Raw genomic sequence first — 13,412 nt, forward strand, 5'->3', positions numbered from 1 at the left:
AAAAATTATCACTTGAGAGAACAGCTGTGCGGCCTGAGGCAGGGAACAGAGCTTTTTTGTCAAATCATCAATAGCTTATTGTCGCACCATGCAGCCCATATTTTTGATTTATTTCTAAGACATTCTAAAGTTCACATCATTGCCAAATGACTTTAAATCTAACATGTAGGACCTGTTTCAAATGATCACTTTTATAAATAGCCATGTCATATGTGCACTTGCTCTGTAATGGGGAAAAATATCCTTTATTTTATTCAACTAAGTTTCTTACTATAAAATCATATAATGGCAGGGGACTTAAGCATATCTTGTCTGCTAAATTAACAAGCCTATGGCATGGAGCATAGCCATACAGTAGGCCAACTCATATTCTGTTCTTCTGAAATACTTTCTTTATATCATAAGATGTTTCTTTATACCCGACTAAAATAAATTGATGTATTTTGATGGTTGTTACAAATCTCTTTTGGCCCTGCAGTCTAGGGGGGGATGGATACGAGACCCGTAACAAATCATGCAAATTATAGTGACAAGTAACAGTGAGAACAAAAAAAACCAGACTGAAATCTACCGTCAAACTCAAAAGGTTTATTTTAAACACACAGTAAAGGGGTGTGAGAAAAGGGGCTGAACTGGACCCAAGCAAAGAAACAATAATCAAAAACACCTCTAAGCTAGACTAGCCTATTTCCACAACAGCTAGCTAACTAACCAAAAATACAGTGGGTGGTCCGCCCAGTTCTAACTAGGGTACTTAGACAAAGTATTCCTACGGGTAATGTATGCCCATGGGCGACTTGTCTTAGTATCCCCTTTTCCCACCAAACAAACAGTCAACACTTTAACAAAATAATACTCACAGGTGGGATGGACAAATTGACATGTAGTTGCAAAAACAAAAGAGCGCGATTGAGAGAATGAACACAAAGATTGATCTGGGGAGAAAACAACTGACTGGGTTTTTAAACCAAGGGAAAGGGGCTGTGATTGGTTAAGGGGAAAGGAACAGGTGTCTTCTGATTGGGGACTGATTGATGACTGATTGGGGGAATGATGATTGTCACCTGTGAGGGGAGAAGGAGAGAAAATAAATACAAATACAGGATACACACTACCTGTATCCGTATCAATGGAGTATATTACATTTATTTAATAGACTTTTAAAAATGTAGATGTTCCAAAGGTGCGCAGCAGCGGCTTACATACGTGGAGGCCTGGAGATGCTTTAAATTAATTAACGGTCAATTACAGTAAGACCGGCAATAACTGCCTGACAAAATGTCATGACCGCCACAGCCCTAGTCCCTATCATCAAACAACCATAAAAAGGTAGGCTATCTTTCCCTATATTCACATCAACAACAAGATCAACAACTAATGCTAGCCAGAGCAAAATGAACTCCAATCTAACAAAGGAACATTAGATAAACCCTCTCAAACCTTTTTAGCTAGTTGGCCATTAAAATTGCACTGATCAAAGATGGGGAATAGTAAGTAGCCTGCTTGTCCTTCTGCAGCTCGCCTGCCAATGTGCATTCTTGTCCCAACAAAGCACCCAAGCTAACTGGCTAAAGTTGATTAGCTTGCTAGCTAGCTGCTTCCAGACACAAATGAGTGAACACCTCACACTGACCCTAGCAAAATTGGTTACGTTGTTTACATGTTATCTAGAACATTCGTGACTAACTATTCCATTTTTTTGTCTACGCTTACTGACACCGGTCATATTCAGCAGGTGTTGCGAGTTCGTAAATTCATTGGTTATTCAGCGCTCTGGCACACTCAGACGAGAGTGCTCTGAAATCGGAGTAGATAGCCAGAGATATGCTAACTGTACAACAGTCATTCCAAGTTCAGCATAGCCAGCTAGCGATTCACATGTCTTGCTAGCTAACCAAATGACAACTGCATCTCTAGCTGTGTAGCCTCCGAAAAGCAATATGAGGGGGAAAAGTCAGTCACTCCTCCAATGGCATAACATCTTCCTAGCAGCTATCTAGCTAACGTTAGGCTCTGTGTCTTTAGATTGCTACATAAATAAATACACTAGCCTATTAGCCACGTTATGACTGACTTGTGGTCATTGTCCTTGCTAGTTTGATTGTATTGACATTGCCAGCCTTATTTACATTCGTCCGTTTTTGTCAAAAATATTGAGTCATTGAAACTGAAACAGTTAATCCCAAATGGAGGCAGCCAACAATGTACCAGGACAGCTGTGATTTACAACCTGATAGCAATATTTTTGGGACTACCAATAAATATATTGGTGAATTATATTAATCATGCATTGAACTGCATCCATCTATTCTGCCAACAATGCCTTACTGTATGTCATGGAATGTTGAGTCAAATATAACCTATTTTTAAAACCTCTTATAAAATAAATTCTGTAGCATAAACTGGGAATTTTGTATTTTTGACTGATATTATGATTGTTTGTTTCATATCTGCAAAGAAAAACGCTGTCAGTTCCAATTTAAGATTTAGTAGCTATGCAGCTATGATGTCAAGTTTATTAGTGCAATGTATGCTTTAAGAACATAGGCAGTTTATGTTAAATTGTCACGACTTCCGCCGAAGTCGGGTCCTCTCCTTGTTCGGTCGGCGTCGCCGGTCTTCTAGCCATCATCGATCCACGTTTCATTTTCCATGTGTTTTGTCTTGTTTTTCCTCACACCTGGTTTCAATTCCCTCAATTACTTGTTGTGTATTTAACCCTCTGTTCCCTCCGTGTCTTTGTGTGGGATTGTTTATTGTAGTGCTTGTGCACGTTCCCCCGTGAGTGCACGACGGGTTATTTTGTGTGCCCATTTATCTTGTTGTTCGGGATGCTGTTGGTTTTGCTTAATAAATCTCCGGTTATTACCCAGTTCTGCTCTCCTGCGCCTGACTTCTCTGCCGCCAATTACGCACCCTGCTACAGAATCCCACACCCAACATATGGAGTCAGCAGGAGCAGGTGCCCCTGGAATAGGGGTGGAGGAGCGTGTCCGGGAGCATGCGGCGATGCTCCACCATCTCGGCGCCGCCATGGACCGCGTTGTCCAAACTATGGACCGCTGGGAGAGACAGGGTGTTCCTCCAGCGCCTCCACCAGCACAACCAGGGTCTCCACTACTTGCTTCACCCGGTCCCAGTGGGATCCGTCTCGCCCTTCCCCGGGAGTATGACGGGATGGCTTCACGCTGCCAGGGTTTCCTGTTGCAGCTCGACCTCTACCTGGTAACCGTCCACCCGGCTCCTTCAGGTCGTGAGAAGGTGTCTGTCCTCGTCTCGTGCCTCTCTGGGAAAGCCTTGGAGTGGGCCAACGCCGTGTGGGGAGAAGGAGATGCAGCGCTGGACCATTTCGAGGATTTCACCCGCTGCTTCCGGGCAGTCTTCGACAATCCACCCGAGGGTAGAGCGGCGGGTGAACGTCTCTTCCAACTGAGGCAGGGGACAAGGAGCGCCCAGGAGTTCGCCATTGATTTTTGGACTCTGGCCGCAGAGCCCGCTCCCCTCCAGTGTCCCGCTGGGCGTCTGTACTTTCTGTCTGCTCTCCGTTACCGATTGATCTATTGGGCCCACACGTCACCCTCCTCTGGTCATCCTGGGATCGGTCGGACAGTGCGCTGTTTGGTTGGGAAGTACTGGTGGCCTACCTTGGCCAAGGACGTGAGGGTTTATGTTTCCTCCTGCTCGGGTTTATGTTTCTCTCCTCCCTCTGTCCGGTTTATGTTTCTCTCCTCCCTCTGTCCGGTCTCCCTACGGCCCTATATACTGCGGAGGCCTTGTTTACGCACGTCTTCCGGCAGAAGTCATGCACTGAATAGGGAAGAGGGTGTAATTTGGGATGTATACCTGTGGTTGCAGCATTGGAGCCTGCCTGGCGTTCTCTTTCCACAATGCAGCCCGGCGACAGGTGATGAAATGGGTGGAGAGGGATTAAAACAGAGGGCTGGAGATGTAAACAATTATCCCCTGCACCACACATCCCAGGGTGTGGAAACCAATGGCAAGCGGGATGAGCTATCACCCCCATTAATGCCATCATTATTCCCCCGTGCCTAATGACCTCCCTTAGAACCCCCCCCCCCCCCCCCCCCATACACACACACAGGATTAATCAATGTCAGAGAAAGTTTCCTGTGTGCTCTTTCCCTATAACTTCTTGTAAAACTGCTTTTTATTGCAGAAAGTATTGCTTCCGCACTATGCAAAGTCTTTTCTGGGAACTAAATAAATGTATCCCACGTCCTGAGGGGAACTTTTGCTCTGCACTACATCTCTACCTGGGGATTTCTTTTGCCCCATGATTCATAACTGAAAGAATTTCTCCTGATATGAGAAACATGTAATCTTGTATTCCTCATTTTTCAAGACAGATAGAAAATCTACTCCATGTAACTTGCTGCTGATATTAGTTTTGGGATTTTCCAAAAACTTTACATAGGTTCTCAATGCTCCATTTGGGATTTCCCTAATATCCCAACAGTACTGCATATCATACTGTACTTTTTAACAGAGTCACATAGAACCCCACATGAGAAGAATAGGGTGTCATTTGAGACAGAGTTTGTCTCTTAAAGGAAAAATCTACGCAAAAACACTTTTTTATTAGTCCACTGTTGATACATCCCAACCTAATGTTTTGCATATTGGTGATCAAGTTTTCTAGATATAGAACTTTCAAATTATAGAAAGTGTCACAGTATGATGCATTTTTGAGTGGTATTTTCCTTTAATCGACCACCATTAGATTCCAGCCTCTTTTCAGCCTTCTGATTACTTATTGTATTTGCCTTAGATATTATGGTGGAAGCCCAGGCAGTGACACTGCCGTCCTAGTTACATTAATCACAAGTCCAAATGGATCAATATGTCATAATTAGTTATTTTTCATCTCTGTCCATTTCTGAGATGAATAATGATAGAGTTGAACAAGGCCATGGCAAAAAAGCACCCTCAGACTCAACTGTGTCATTCATTTCCTGTTAGAAAACAATATGTTCTCAGAAGTATAGGTCCTTTCTCTCTCTCTGAACAATGACATGATGAGGACACTACTGCTGACAAAGTTATTTTGAATCCCCTTGCATTTCCAACCAATCTGTAGTATGTTCTTATCGCAAAGGTTTCACTATGTTGCCATTGTAATGAAGCCACAGGTTGTGCTCCAATAGACGGTGGAAAACACAACCTCTCATGAACATTTGGCTAACCCACAGAGATATATCTCTTTGGTCTGCCACGTTCAATTGTTTGGATGTAAAGTACTTCTATAATGATGTAAATGAACACATTTTGTAATATGAATATAATAATTAATATGATGCTAGACACCTCTGGAAAGTACAGTGCCTTCAGAAAATATTCATACGCTTGACTTATTCCACATTTTCTTGTTACAGCCTGAATTCGAAATTGATTAAATCATTTTTTTTCTTCGCACCCATCTACATACAATACCCCATCATTTAAATGTTTTACTAGGCAAGTCAGTTAAGAACAAATTCTTATTTTCAATGACAGCCTAGGTGTGTTAACAGTGGGTTAACTGCCTTGGGCAGAACGACAGATTTGTACCTTGTCAGCTCAGGGATTCGATCTTGCAACCTTTCGGTTACTAGTCCAACACTCTAACCACTAGGCTACCTGCCACCCCAGGTAATGACAAAGTGAAAACATGTTTTAGAAATGTTAGCACATTTTTTGAGAATGAATTACTGATATATTTCATTTACATAGGTATTCACACCCATTGGTCAATACATTTGAGAATATCCTTTGGCAGAAATTACAGCAGTGAGTCTTTCTGAGTAGTTATCTTAGAGCTTTGCACACCTGGATTGTACAATATTTTAAAATTATTATTTTTAAAATTCTTCAAGCTCTGTCAAGTTGCTTGTTGATCAGTGTTAGACAGCCATGTTCAAGTCTTGCCGTAGATTTTCAAGCCGATTTTAAGTCAAAACTATAACTAGGCCACTCAGGAACATTCACTGTCATCTTGGTAAGCAACTCCAGTGTAGATTTGTTCTTGTGTTGTAGGTTATTGTCCTGCTGAAAGGAGAATTCTTCTGTAAGTGTCTGTTGGAAAGCAGACTGGTTTTCCTCTGGGATTTTGTCTGTGCTTTTGTCCTGAAAAACTCCCCAGTCCTTAACAATAATAAACAGCAAGTAGCATTAGTGGGGTTGTTAATGTAAATAGTCTGGGAGGCCATTTGATTGATTGTTCAGCAGTCTTATGGCTTGTGGGTAGAAGCTGTTAAGGAGCCTTTTGGACCTAGACTTGGCGCTCTGGTACCACTTTCCGTGCGGTAGCAGAGAGAACAGTCTATGACTAGGGTGACTGGAGTCTTTGCCAATTTTTTGGGCCTTCCTCTGGCACCTTCTAGTATATAGGTCCTGAATGACAGGAAGCTTGGCCCCAGTGATGTACTAGGCCGTACGCACTACCCTCTTTAGCGCCTTACGGTTGGATGCCGAGCAGTTGCCATACCAGGTGGTGATGCAACCACTCAGGATGCTCTTGATGGTTCAGCTGTATAACTTTTTGAGGTTCTGGGGACCCATGCCAAATCTTTTAAGTCTCCTGAAGGGGAAAATCTGTTGTTGTGCCCTCTTCAAGACTGTCTTGGTGTGTTTGGACCATGATAGTTTGTTGGTGATGTAGACACCAAGAAACTTGAAACTCTCGACCCACTAACCTCGTTGATGTGAATGGGGGTGTGTTCGGCCTTCCTTTTCCTGTAGTCCACGATCGTCTTCTTTGTCTTACTCACGATGCATACCCATAACATGATGCAGCCTCCACTATGCTTGGAAATATGAAGAATGGTACTTAGTAATGTGTTGTATTGCATTTGCCCCAAACATAACACTTTGTATTCAGGACAAAAAGTAATTTGATTTGCAACAATTTTTGCAGTATTAATTTAGTGCCTTGTTGCAAACATGATGCATGTATTGGAATATTTTTTTTCTGTACAGGTTTCCTTCTTTTCACTCTGTCAATTAGGTTAGTATTGTGGAATAACTACAATGTTGTTGATCTTTCCTCAGTTTTCTACTATCACAGCCATTAATCTCTGTAACTGTTTTGAAGTCACCATTGGTAAAATGAGCAGTTTCCTTCCTCTCTGGCAACTGAGTTAGGAAGGATGCCTTTATCTTTATAGTGACTGTTTGCATCGATACACCATCCAAAGTATAATGAATAACTTCACCATGCTCAAAGGGATATTCAATGTCAGCTTTTTTTATTTTTTACCCATCTACTAATAGGTGTCCTTCTTTGCAAACCATTTGAAAATCTCCTTGGTGTTTGTGTTTGAATCGATCTTTGAAATTCACAGCTCGACTGAGGAACCTTACAGATAAATGTATGTGTGAGTTACAGAGATGAGGTAGTCATTCAAAAATCATGTTAAACACTATCATTACACAGAGAGAGTCCATGCAACTTATTATGTTACTTGTTAAGCACATTTTTACTCCTGAACTTATTTAGGCTTTCCATAACAAAGGGGTTGAATACTTATTGACTCAAGACATTTCAGCTTTTAATTTTTAATTAATTTGAAACATTTTCTAAAAACATAAATCACTTTGACATTATGGGAAATTGTGTGTAGGCCAGTGACACAAAATCTAAATGTAATCAATTTGAAATTCAGGATGTAACGCAACAAAATATGGGAAAAGTCAAGGGGTGTGAATCAGTGGTGGTCGGTGCCATTTAATATGAGGGAGGATTATAAAAAAATATATATATGAGTATTATTTCTATTACAGCATATTGGTTGACTGTCATTCATATTTCATTCACCCAGCTTAATGTAACAAATTTAGGCTACTACATGATCCTCAAATTTTCCATTTACCCATCATGAGGTTGCTACAACCTAGAATATGCATGAAAGTTTACAACATAGGTGCACAGGTCGAGATAATTTTGAGTAATTAAGGTGACAGACAGTGACACATTCAATACCACCGTGCACACTCTTGCCTGCATCTAGCTGATCTAGGGTGTAATCATTAGTCCAACAGTTGCAAATGAGAGTTTCGATTGGACAAATTAAGGTATATTTATCCCCATTTCATTACGTTTGCTTTCATTTAAGACATAATTGGCGAAATGAATACACCCCTGATCACACGCAAACAAAGTTCCCTTTCATAGCAACCACATAAAAACAGCATGATCACTTTGCTCGTTGTGTATATAACTCCTTCTCGTAACTATCTACACACCATCCTCCTCTCACGTTTTCCCTTCACTTGTGGACTTCAGTGCACAACACATCAGCTCTCTGTGACCAGGGGAAAAAAACCTTTCCAAGCCAAAACTTCATATCATGACCGCTAACTGCTACACACAGCCTACATTGTTGTCACGTCATAGTCAACATAGCTACTAGAACTAACACGTTAGTAAACCCGCTACAATCATGCAGTACAATGCACAGTCAGAAACCAGTTTAGCAGTTACACCGTTGTGCCCCGGTGGCAATAAATTTATAAAACCAGAATAAACCTTGACTTGGAAGAGTTCCTGTGTTGGATAGCCATAGCCAGCTAGCTAAAATAGCATCCCTCTCTGCTTGAGCCAGGGTTTGAGCAAGCTAAATTTGTTCAAAACTGTTCAACTATTGTCTTTTTCTCTCTCTGAGTCAACTACTCACCACATTTTATGCACTGCAGTGCTAGCTAGCTATAGCTTATGCTTTCAGCACTAGATTCATTATCTGATCCTTTGATTGGTGGACAACATGTCAGTTCAAGCTGCAAGAGCTCAGATAGTTTGGAGGATGTCCTCCGGAAGTTGTCATAATTACTGTGTAAGTCTATAGAAGGGGGTGAGAACAATGAGCCTCCTAGGTTTTGTATTGAAATCAATGTACCCAGAGGCGGACAGAATGCTAGCTGTCCTCCGGCTACCCTACAGAGTGCTGCTACCCTACAGTGTGTATTTGGTGACGTAAATATATTTAGTATAGTTTCATCTAAAAACAATCACTTTTTTTAATGTTTCACACATTTTATTTTTATGAAATTTAATGAGGAGGATGGTCCACCCCTTCCAGCTAATCTACTGAAGGCTTCTAATGGTGTTAATATTGAGTTTAGTGTAACAGGCGTCGTAAGGATTAGACCAAGGTGCAGCGGGAATGTGTATACTCATCTTCTTTATTAAATCAAAAGAAGGAAAAACAAACAAATCACGTATACAAAACAACGAATGCCACTAAACAGTCCTGTCAGGTGCACAGACACAAAACAGGAAACAACTACCCACAAACCACCATAGCACAAACACCCCTATACATTGGACCTTCAATCAGAGGCAACGAGGAACATCTGCCTCCAATTGAAGGTCAATCAACAAACCCTAAACATAGAAGTAGAAAACTAGACTGAACATAGAAAAACACTAACCTAGAACATAGACCAAAAACCCCGGAACACTCTAAACAAACACCCCTCTTACATAATACCATAGCCCAACAAACCCCGAAACACTCTAAACAAACACCCCCTGCCACGTCCTGACCAAACTACAATAACAAATAACCCCTTTACTGGTCAGGACGTGACATTTAGTATACTTTGTCATTCACTTTGTAAATAAAACAGCTATTAGACATGCATGGCAAACAGCCTATTGGCTATGCAGCTCGCTGCCATACCTTGATGCCCCCCCCCAAACCCTCATTCAACAGTAAAATCACTGATCAAAAATCCCCTGTCCACTGTCTTTGTTCATTAGTATCTGTGGAGATTTGTATTCCCATGGTCAAAATACCAAGCTCATTAACAGACTGAAATATTACAATTGATTTACAAGTGAGACAATTTGCATTAATAAAAGGAATAAATTATGAAGGAATCTGACTGGGGTTTGAAATAAACCTCTCAGTCATTAAAAGGAAAGAGATATTAATGTTCCAGAGGAGAGAGTAAATACAGCTCAGAGGGTGTCTGAATCAGTGCCAGTGTATAAACCCTATAATTATAGTCAGGAGCAGGTCCTTCAGATGAGGGCCAGCGAACAACATTAAATATTAATGGCTAATATAACCTTGAAATCACTTTTGTCTCAGCTTGGTAGCGAAGACAAGATAAATTGTAATAATCTCCTGAAATATCCCTCTGGCCCTTTCTTGTAACGGAGTGGAGAGAAGCCTGATGAGAGGAATATTAATAATACCTGAGATCTTTAAACACCATGTTTATGAGGCTCGCGAATGTTCAAGCAATATGTGTGAAATGCTCCTTTTCTGTACTGTACACATCTTAAATAGATGGTATTTTTTATGCTTCTAGGCTCTGGCTTGATTGTTATGTCGCTTGGTGTGTTTACGTAGTGAGCTGTTCTGATAAGAGACTGCAGCGATGAATTAGGGAACCTCAGAGGACGGTAAGAACACCTCATGAGGCGCTTTGCCATTTGATGGTTTTAAAAACCTTTTTGGTTCAGAGTGCAGCCCAGAGTGCAGTCATATTTAATGTTCTGCTATTAAGTTTTGGATCAAATGGTATCTGTGGTGGTCTGTCTTTGTGTTCTCTCTCTTGTTTCAATGCTGCCGTGTTCTCAGGATAAACATTAAAGATTCCCCGTGAATACATGTTTTAGTCGGATAATAATTCACCTCAGCGAGAAAGCAAGCAATTGTCTATTGTCCTCAAGTCACTGAGATGCACTACAGATGCTCACACATCCCACATCCCATGTCATGTTCCCATGAGATACTCAATAGTTGTTTGCGAGGCCATCTGAAGTATGTGAATCACTCTCTGTAGGTACTACAGTATGCATGGAAAACTGTATATACAATTACTACTGTATAAGCAATGTTCTTAGGTTATGAATGTGTAGCTATGTATCTTCAATGGAGAAACTCCGGTCTTGCCGTTTTCCCTATTTGTAGGCATGGGACTGCTCAGGAGGGCACAATGGTTTGGAATGTCCAGGCAGAAATATATAATGTAGAACAAACAAATCTCTGACATTTACTGTCGATATACGGATTCACGTTAGCTCTATTAGTGACATTTCTATCTGCAACGTTCAACAATGTTTGCCTATACTGAATGTGGCCCTGATCATAGTGCACTATAGCATTGATTCAAAATCACCATATGAACACAGCCCAGTTCCTCCCCATTGCACCCTTCTTCCTCTCCATTTCAGGTAATGGCCAGGCATTTACACACCTAAGAGCTTTGAAAATGGACAGCGTATTACAGACATGTAGAGAGAAAGACGGCTATTGACCGTGCTTGTACTGTACTACAGTGCGTCCTGTAAATGCCTCGGCACACCTCTGGGCTGCCCGTTGATTGGTTTAAAAGGATCAAGGGCTGGGGTTTGAAATAAACCTCTCAGTCATTCAAAGGAAGGAGATATTAATGTTCCAGAGGAGAGAGTAAATACAGCTCAGAGGGTGTCTGAGTCATGTGAGAGAATTGCCCAGCTCTAGCCCTTGCTGCTCTCACTATAGAAACAGAACAAAAGTTGCCAGAAGCAATAAGAGAGGGAGTGAGACCAATTTGGACCGTGTAACTACCGGTGTAACTGCTATGTGGGCAGGCAAGCAGACATTCATTGTAGGCTACTTTTTAAACATGAAATGTATTTTACGTACACTGTCGGTCATTTCTTTATGCAGTATGTTTTGTGTATAAATATAGGCTATAGGTACATCTTGCAAACCCCAATGTTTTGTATTCCAGTTGACTATATTTGACTGCCATGTTGAGCTAATAAAGTAAAGTAAGTAAAAGTAAAGTATTACCAAGGCTGTTAATTGCGTATTCAAACTCCCATCGTGAATCTAAAATCTCAATTCTGACATGTATTATGAGGTGACAAGAACTCATGACATGTTCATTAGTTTTCAAAGTGTTCATTTGCAAATGTATCTACAAAATAAGCTCTGTGTGACACAAGCTGTCCACTTTTTTTTTGTTTCCGTAATCAAATCCATATAACTTTTAATTGGATAAAAACGTTCCCGCCCCATCATGTTAATTATATTCTGTAGGCTGCGTTCTGTTTGCACTAGCAGAGACATGCAAGGCACATACACGCTGACTAATCCAGTATGTCCCTCTTTGCATCCCCGTATTTACCAAAAGTTTAATGAAGTGTAACATAACGGATAAATGGACAAAATAAATGGATAAATAGACCTCAGACAACCTTTTGCTATACCTTCATCTGAATCTTTGTAAACGTCCCTAATTGCTGTGACCACTACCAATGCTGCTCTGCATAAATGGTTGTCTCATTGCCCAAAGTGAACTTGGGTTAGTTTTATCTGTGTGATCTGCATGGGAAAAGGCCAGTTTTATCCCATCGTGGCTGTGGTTTATCAGCTCTAATGCTATAGTAATTATTACACTGTCATTGGCCTCCATCTAGATCCGATCCTGTATCTAAGTACAGTGCTATTAATCTCACTCGCTGGAGAACTCAGGGAAAGCAGTAATAGCTGTGATTGCTGTTAAAATGGAGCCTGGAGTGTGAATGTTTTTGCAATTTCAACAAAAATGTCAGGCAAATGACCTGATCTTTAGAGGAACCTATCATGTTGCTGTACGGGTTGCGCTATGTATTGACGCAGAGCATAGAGAAATGCAGAGGTCAGTTATACACATGTTTGTACATGCATTGATTGACCTCACCGTCATCCCTACAGAAAGAAAGCTATTATTTTGCATTTCAGCAGGTTTTGAATGCTATTGCTTCTGGTGGACTGTCTATGTTGGAAGGAATTATACATTCCCTGTTTGGTTTTAGTTAGATTATGGTAATGTTGGTGAGTTCAGGGTTCACATGCCTCGTCAATTGATTTATACATAAAATGTCATGCTTTTTTTTACTTAACCCTAGTCTAACTCGACAAATCACGTTACAATGTTGAACCTGAACCTGCTGTCCTGGGACACACTCAGGATTACAACCTATGCTCAATGTGCCGCGTCAATTATCCTAAAACTGTGTTGTGAATCGCCCACTGAGTTGCTCATTTGCTTGCTAGAACACACAGCGAAAGCCCATTTCTCAACTGGTTGTTTGAGTCCTTCATATTCATTTCACCCACACACATGTAGTTATGACACATGCATTCTTGCCATATTCAAATGTTGGAAGAGTGCGCATCACGTGTAAAACAACAATTATGTTAATTCCAACAAGATTGTGATAAATCAAGAGAGAACAGAACAGCCCTATTAAAATGTGTTGCCTCATCACTCAACGCAAGATTTATTTGATTTAGATTGGGACTCTGGATTGGGAATCGCATGATGTTTAAAGCGGTTGTGTTTGGCTTTCTTTTTTTTTTACACTGTAGCAAGTAAATGTCACTTGTTTATACTGTCAGAAAACCATATTCACATTTGGTAATGATATAACG

At 40.9% G+C, this 13,412-nt stretch overlaps 1 protein-coding gene across 1 annotated transcript in view; it reads left to right on the plus strand.

The window, feature by feature from the left end:
• LOC115205893 (glutamate receptor ionotropic, kainate 4-like) overlaps positions 1-13,412 on the plus strand; it is a 214,792-nt gene that overhangs the window by 59,896 nt on the left and 141,484 nt on the right. The gene's annotated exons all lie outside the window — the stretch shown is intronic.

Source organism: Salmo trutta, chromosome 13, assembly GCF_901001165.1.
Source record: "Salmo trutta chromosome 13, fSalTru1.1, whole genome shotgun sequence".
Lineage (NCBI taxonomy): Eukaryota > Metazoa > Chordata > Actinopteri > Salmoniformes > Salmonidae > Salmo > Salmo trutta.